Here is a 7575-nt window from a genome sequence, read left to right as displayed (position 1 = left end):
CTTGGAGCAGATGCTGTTGGACTCTGGCTTTACTTTATTTACTCTTAATTTAGTCTATGTGTGAGCTGAGTCCAGCGCGTTCGTTGAATGAAGTGATAGGAGAAGGTATTCGGTTCAACAGTCAGTTTATTACACCACACAGCACAGCACAGCACAAGAATAAAACTTAACAGAGCTCTGGGTCAGTCTGTTAGTTCATAGGTCACCTGCCAGTGAGCTACTCCCCGAGACTGACCCCTATTGTCCAGTTGGCACAGTTTATATAGGTCAATCTTATCACACAGAACAAAAGTTGTTTTCCCTGCTAGATCTTTTTGCATAAGGGTTATCACAAGTCGTCTCCTGTTTTGCAGATTTCTGGGGTGTAGCATTCCCATGTTAATCCTCCAGGCCAGACTATCCTGTTGTTTAGATCTGAAATTAATTCATCCCCAGATATTTCTAATCACCATTTGGTCCCTGTCTGGCCAATTTCTGCTGTTCTCTTTCACACCTCCTCGTGCCTTAATCCTCCTCCTAGACTGGTTTTCCATTCCCTTTGATTCTTGCGGGCCATTCTTTGTTCTGATCGGGCCTGTGTCTCCTGTGCTACTTCCCACCTCCTTCAGTTGAGCATTCCTCCTAACTCGTTTTATGCATATCCTCTCCCTGTATCTTGGGAGCGGCCAATTTCTGTTCAGCCAACTTTGCTCCATGCTGTGACAGCCACTTAGCCACATTCCTCTTTCCCTGACTCATGCAGTACAAATAAACTTATTAATTAATCATTTATTTCATAATGTTTTAACCCCTAGATTCCAACAATGCCTGATGAGATCCAGCTGTTCCTAGCGGATGCAGATTTCAATGACCCACGCAAGGTTGCAGTGATGGTGGACATTCTCTGGCTCACCAAAAGAGAGAACAAATCTGCCATGATTCAGCTGACATACCCCCAGATGGAGTAGCAGCCCAAAGCCCAAAGAAACAGGGAAAAGCCATGCCCTTGCAGACCAACAGAGGCATGATGGTGTTTCTATCACCAACCTAGGGTGCAGAAGCTCATAAATGCAAACAGCCCTAGGCGATTCCAGGAAATGCTCAGACCAGCCACTCCTTGGCTACAGCGGCTGGTCACACAAACATGTCACAGACAAAACAACTGGCTGGTGGTTCCTCATCAACACAGGAGCAGAGCTCAGTGTCATCCCACCAACACCTTTAGAGACGCAAACACGCCCACGAGGGCCAACCCTGTGGGAGGCCAACAATACCCCCATCACGTTGCATACCAATACACCTTGGTAACAAAACATTCTGCTGGGATTTCACATCAGACATGGTAGAGAAGCCACTCCTTGGCACAGATTTTCTCCGAGCCCACAGCCTGCTTGTGGACCTCAAACATAAATACCTGGTGCATGCTGTGATAGTACAGATTCTATCACCAATGTGTATATGTACAGATTGTAATGTAGGATGACTGTGATTGGCTGAGAGCCAATTGCTCCTAGCCACATCATGTCATTCTGGACTGGTCGACCTACATGTGATATGCTCCAGTCTTTTAGTTAATAAAAGCCTTGGTTTAGATCAACAAGTCTTTGGTTCTTTCGACATGCTCTACAATTTGAAGAGATGGAGTGTATGCTATGGCTGGAACGCCTCAACATCGACCCACAGTCAGCGACAGTCTCAAATGACTTTAAGCACTGGGTGAGATGCTCCGAAACGTAGTTACAGCTCTCTAACCCTGCCGTGTTAGAGAACAGCCATCGACTACTAATATTGATGACTATGGTGTCCCCGAGAGTCTACCAGAGTGTCCAGAACACGACCACTTACACCGCAGCCATGAAGGTGATAAAAGGGCTCTACGAGTGACTGGTGAACAAGGTCTATGCTCAGTACAAACTTGCAACAAGGAGGCAACAGCCCGGTGAGTCCTGTAGAGCTTATATTGAGGCACTAAGGGCAATGGGCAGGGACTGTGCTTACACAGACAGAACTGCTGCAGAGACCACAGACGATCTCATTCAGGATGCCTATGTGGCCGGGGATCGATCGAATGAGGAGAGGCAGCGCCTGCTAGAGCACGGAGGAGAAAACCTAGAGAACGTGATCCAGATCGCAGAGACGATGGAGGCTGCGGTCTTAAGTATGGACGTGTACTCTCAGGGGTGGATGTCCTCCCTCTACCATACTGCCCCCCGGCACACCGACGGCCTGTCGACTGCTGCTACGCTGCCTGATGCAACCCCAAAGTGTTATTTCTGTGGGAGGAACAAGCACAGCAGGTCCCAGTGCCCGGCAAGAAAAGGCAGGTGCCAGAAGTGCCTTAAAAACAGCCACTTTGCTGTAGTCTGTCACTCCAAAATGGCCGACGTCAAACACAGTGACTCGTGCGAAGCCCAGTCGCCTCCCTCCCATTCAAACACTTCTTCCTCAGAGCTCTTGTCCAGTGAGAGAGACGGTTCCACCGCGCAGCAGCGCCTGATATCACAGGGCAGACACCAAGCGCGCAAGGTACAACCCACCCTCGCCGCAATGACATTCACCATACCTCATGAAGCAACATACAACAAGGCCCAACCACAACCTCAATAGCCACCGCTGCTGTCAACCAGGGACCCGCCGCCGCCATCACCGCCGACGACCAGGGACCTGCCACCACTGCCAACTGGAGACCCACCACCACAGAGGCAGCTGACCAGGTACCCGCAGCTGCAAATGACGCTACCGACCCGGTACCCACCGATGCAGCCGACTGGGGACCCGACGCTGCCAACCAGCGACCCGCTGCCGCCGACCACCCAACTGACCGCCCCACAACCGATAGCAAGCAGCGACCCCCAACACTTACCATTGGCTGGCCGACACCCCCAGCAGGCTGCAGGCAGCAACACCAACTCCTCGATGCTGTCTCTTCAGGCCCAACTGTTTGCATGATGTCATCATGCAGGACTCCACTGCTCCCATTACAAGTCTCTGTATCAGTTAACCTTGACCAGGACTTCCCCCATCCCCTCAAAAGCAATGGAACTGATTAAAGTGCATGGACACCATACCAATTGCTTATTTGGCTCAGAGTCAACTGACATTTATCCGCCCAGACCTGGCCCACCGTTGCGGACTGGCTATTCTCCCCACTGTACAGAGAATTTCATTGGCGACCAGATCACACTTGACTTGGGTAAAGGGGTATTGTATGGCAACCCTGAAAATCCAGGACATCACGTTCACAGACTTCAAGCTATTAGTTCTTCCCCAATTGTGCGCCTCTGCACTGCTGGGACTGGATTTTCAGTGCATTTCAAACCGTTTCCCTGCACTTTGGGGGTACTCAAGCTCCACTCTCTGTCTGTAACCACTCCATCCCGGAAGCCTCCTGCCAGCGGCAGCCTGAGCCACCCGCCCCCCGGGGCCTCAGCTGTAGTCTCTTCAGCTTCCAAGTTGCTCCGCCAGTGCTTCTCGCAAACCTTACCTCTGGGCGAGGTTTGGTGGCCTGTGGCCACCAAAAGCCGGCAATGTAGTTATGAACACAGGAAATTTATCACAAGCAAGGAATGCAGACTGCTGGACAAGGGCATTATCGAACCTAGCTCGAGTCCCTGGAGGGCCCAGGTGGAGGTTGTTAAAAACGGGGAGAAGCCACGGATGATGGTTGACTACATCCAGACAATCAACCGCTTCACGCTTCTGGATGTGTACCCCCTTCCACGGATCATGGTTGTGGTGAATCAGATTGCCCATTACCATGTATTTTCCACCATTGACACGTTTAGCCTATCATCAGCTCCCGATCCGCTGAAAAGACCGACCTTTCATGGCCTTCGAAGCGAATGGGTGGCTGTATCAATTCCTCAGGTTACCCTTTGGGGTCACAAATGAGTTGCAATCTTCCAGCAGGAAATGGACCAGATGGTGGACCAGAACGGACTGACAGCTACTTTCCCGTATCTGGACACTGTCACCATCTGTGGCCATGACACGGAGGATCATGATGCCAACCTTGAGAAATATTTTATGGCTGCAACTTGGCTGCACTTGACCTACAATTTCGACAGGTGTGTCTTCCGGACCACTTGGCTCGCAATTCTAGGTTGTGTGGTGGTGAATGGGGTGGTCATGCCGGACCCTGACCGTATGCATCCCCTCATGGACTTTCCCCCCACCCATACCCAGAAGGCACTCAGACGCTGCCTGGGCTTTTTCTTTTACTATGCCCAATGGGTTCCACACTATGCTGACAAGGCACTGCCACTCATCAAGACAACCTCCTTACCCTGTCATCCGAAACCAGAGCGGCCTTCGACCACATCAAATCAGACATTGCTGCTGCACGCCATCGACGAGTCCATTCCGTTCCAAGTCGAGAGTGATGCGTCTGACTTTGCACTTGCAGCCACTTTGAACCAGGCCAGCTGGCCTGTAGCCTTCTTCTCCAGAACCCTCCAGGGTCCTGAGAGCCGACACTCCTCTGTCGAGAAGTAGACCCAGGCCATAGTCGAAGCAGTATGTTGTTGGAGACACTACCTCACTGGCAGGTGCTTTACACTGCTGACCAACCAATGCATGGTCTCCTTCATGTTTAACAATACCCAATGTGGTAAGATCAAGAATGACAAAATCGCCAGGTGGAGAATCGAGCTCTCCACCTTTAATTATGACATACTGTATCAGCCTGGTAAACTCAACGACCCGCCATATGTGCTTTCCATGGGGGACTTGCGCCAACATACAACTGGAGAGGCTGCAGAGACTCCATGAGGAGCTCTGTCATCCAGGGGTCACTAGCTTCGCACACTTTGTCAAAGCTCGCAACCTGCCCTACACGGTCGAGGAAATTTGCTCCATGACCCAAACCTGCCCAGTGTGCGCTGAGTGCAAGCCCCACTTCTTCCATCCGGAGAACACCCACGTCATCAAAGCCACCCGCCCCTCTGAGCATCTCAGCGTAGACTTCAAGGAGCCCCTACCGTCGACCAACCATAACACCAACATCCTTACGGCCATCAACGAGTACTCCCGCTTCCCGTTTGCTGTGCCCTGCTCGGACATGACTACCTCCACAGTCATAGAGGCCCAGCACAGCATCTTCGCCATCTTCGGGTACCCCAGTTACATCCACAGTGACAGGGGATCCTCGTTTATGAGTGTGGTATTGCTTCAAGCAGGACAACCAGCAATAATGCACGCGGTAATGGGCAAGTCAAAAGAGAGAATGCCACCGTCTGGAAAGCGGTTACGCTTGCCCTCTGGTCCAAAGGTCTCCCCACCTCTCGCTAGAAGGACGTACTCACTAGTGCCCTACATTTCATCCGCTCCATCCTATGCGCCGCGACCAGTGCCACCCCCCATGAAAGGATGTTCTGTTTCCTGAGGAAATCCGAATCGGGAATGACCATACTAGTGTGGCTCACGGTTCCTGGTCTGGTCCTCTTACAACGCCACATCCAGCACTCAAAGAATGACCCCTTGGTTGACCAAGTGACTCTGCTCCATGCGAACCCGCATTAGCCTACATTGAGTACCTGGATGGGCAGGAGGACACAGTCTCAGTAAGGGACCTAGCCCAAGCCGGATCAGGCGCAGCAGTGCCTTTAACCCAACCTCCCCCTATTCCTTCTCCCCCAGGTCATGTGCTTGAACAGAGGGACCAGCACCACCCCACCAGCTCAGGCTAGACTGTCGACAACGCCGTTGGGGAATTGAGCGAAGCAGTGGCCGCACCCTACAAGCCTGCTGGCAACACGACTCCAGCGACCCCAATCCCGGCACCACAGCGGTCACGCCGGATGGTCAGGCTGGTACAGCCCCTAACCTCCATCCACCCCAGGGTCAGTTCTCAAAGAAGGGGTGAATGTGATAGTACAGATTCTATCACCAATGTGTATATGTACAGATTGTAGTGTTGGATGACTGTGATTGGCTGAGAGCATAGCCACTCCTACTGGCAGGTCTTAAAGGATTGATCCTATCCAGACCAGATCATTCTGGACTGGTCGACCTACTTGTGATATGCTCCAGTCTTTTAGTTAATAAAAGCCTTGGTTTGGATCAACAAGTCTTTGGTTCTTTTGACGCGCTCTACACACGCCCAGACGTTCCAGGCGATACAGCTCGCAGCCACTAGCACTCGGAAGCACAAAGTGGCCACTGTTTCCACTCCCACTGACAGGTACAGCCATATTTTGGCCAAACCTCTCTATCCTCAGGCCCAATTCATGTCCACCATGCCAAAACATGGTGTGCTGCACCACATTCCACAGGGGCCACTCCTTGTGAAGGTCAAATGGCTTCCTCCAGACAAGGAGGAATTCAATCAAATGGAAGAACTGGGGATCATCCATAGGTCCGACAGCCCAGGGCCTTCCTCCCTGCACATGGTGCCCAAGGCCACAGGGGGCTGGTGACCTTGCAGAAACTACCGGCGCCTCAATGATTCAATTAGCCCGGACTGCTACCCAGTCCTACATATACAGGACTTCACAGCCAACCTGCAAGGGGCAACTGTTTTCTCCAAGGTTGACGGTACGAGGCTACCACCAAATCCCTGTCCACCCAGATGACATCAAGAAAAACAGCCATCATTACGCCTTTCAGACTATTTGAGTTCCTGCAAATGCCCTTAGGATTTAAGAATGCAACACAAACTTTCCAGTGCCTCATTGATGCTGTGGGCAGGAACCTGGACTTTTTCAACTACCTGGATGAAATACTCATCGCCAGCAGAAACCACCAGGAACATGCTCACCACCTCTGAAAACTTTACTCCCACCTGGCTGACTGGCCTCATGTTCAACCCACCCAGTTTGGCAAAGAGGTGATTCATTTCCTAGGCCACAGAATCACCAAGGAAGGATTGCCAGAGAAGGTAGAGGCCATTCGGCAGTTTGCAAGACCCAACACCTTCAAGGGCCTCCAGGAGTTTTTCGGCATGGTCAATTTCTACAACCGCTTTATACCCACTGCACCACAAATCATGCGCCCCCACCTGGCCATGATGACCTCCAAATGGAAAGAGTTGACCTGGATTGAGAAGGCAACCGTGGTTTTCAACAGGATAATGGAAGCCCTCTCCCACATCACCTTGCAAATCACCTCAGAAAGGACATCCCCACCTCCCTGACAGTCAATGCATTGGCTGACAATATTGACGTGGATGTGGTTGAATTGTCGGCTTGGTTACTCGAATTGCTTGACAGAGACCGTGGGCCGTGCTCAAAAAGCTGGTCGACAGGCATTTCAGATATCTGGCTATCTTCGGCCGCCATTTGCACCAGCCCAATCTGAAATAGAGTGCATTTAACTGATAACTCCTAGCCTTTTACATCGCCATCAGGCACTTCCGTTACTTCCTTGAGGGCAGGCCATTCACCATGTTTACAGACCCCAAACCCCTCATCTACGCTTTCTCCAAGGTTTCTGTCCCCTGGTTGGCACGCCAGCAGCGCCACTTGGCATACATTTCGGAATTCACCACCACCATTAGACACCTCTGCAGCAAGGAAAATGTCATCGCCGATGCCCTCTCAAGACCGATTATTCACTCAACTATTAAGCCTCGACCATTCTGAGCTGGCACGGGCACAG

Source organism: Narcine bancroftii, chromosome 9, assembly GCF_036971445.1.
Source record: "Narcine bancroftii isolate sNarBan1 chromosome 9, sNarBan1.hap1, whole genome shotgun sequence".
In the NCBI taxonomy this organism is placed as follows: Eukaryota; Metazoa; Chordata; class Chondrichthyes; order Torpediniformes; family Narcinidae; genus Narcine; species Narcine bancroftii.
Note: the sequence above shows the minus strand (reverse complement) of the source record.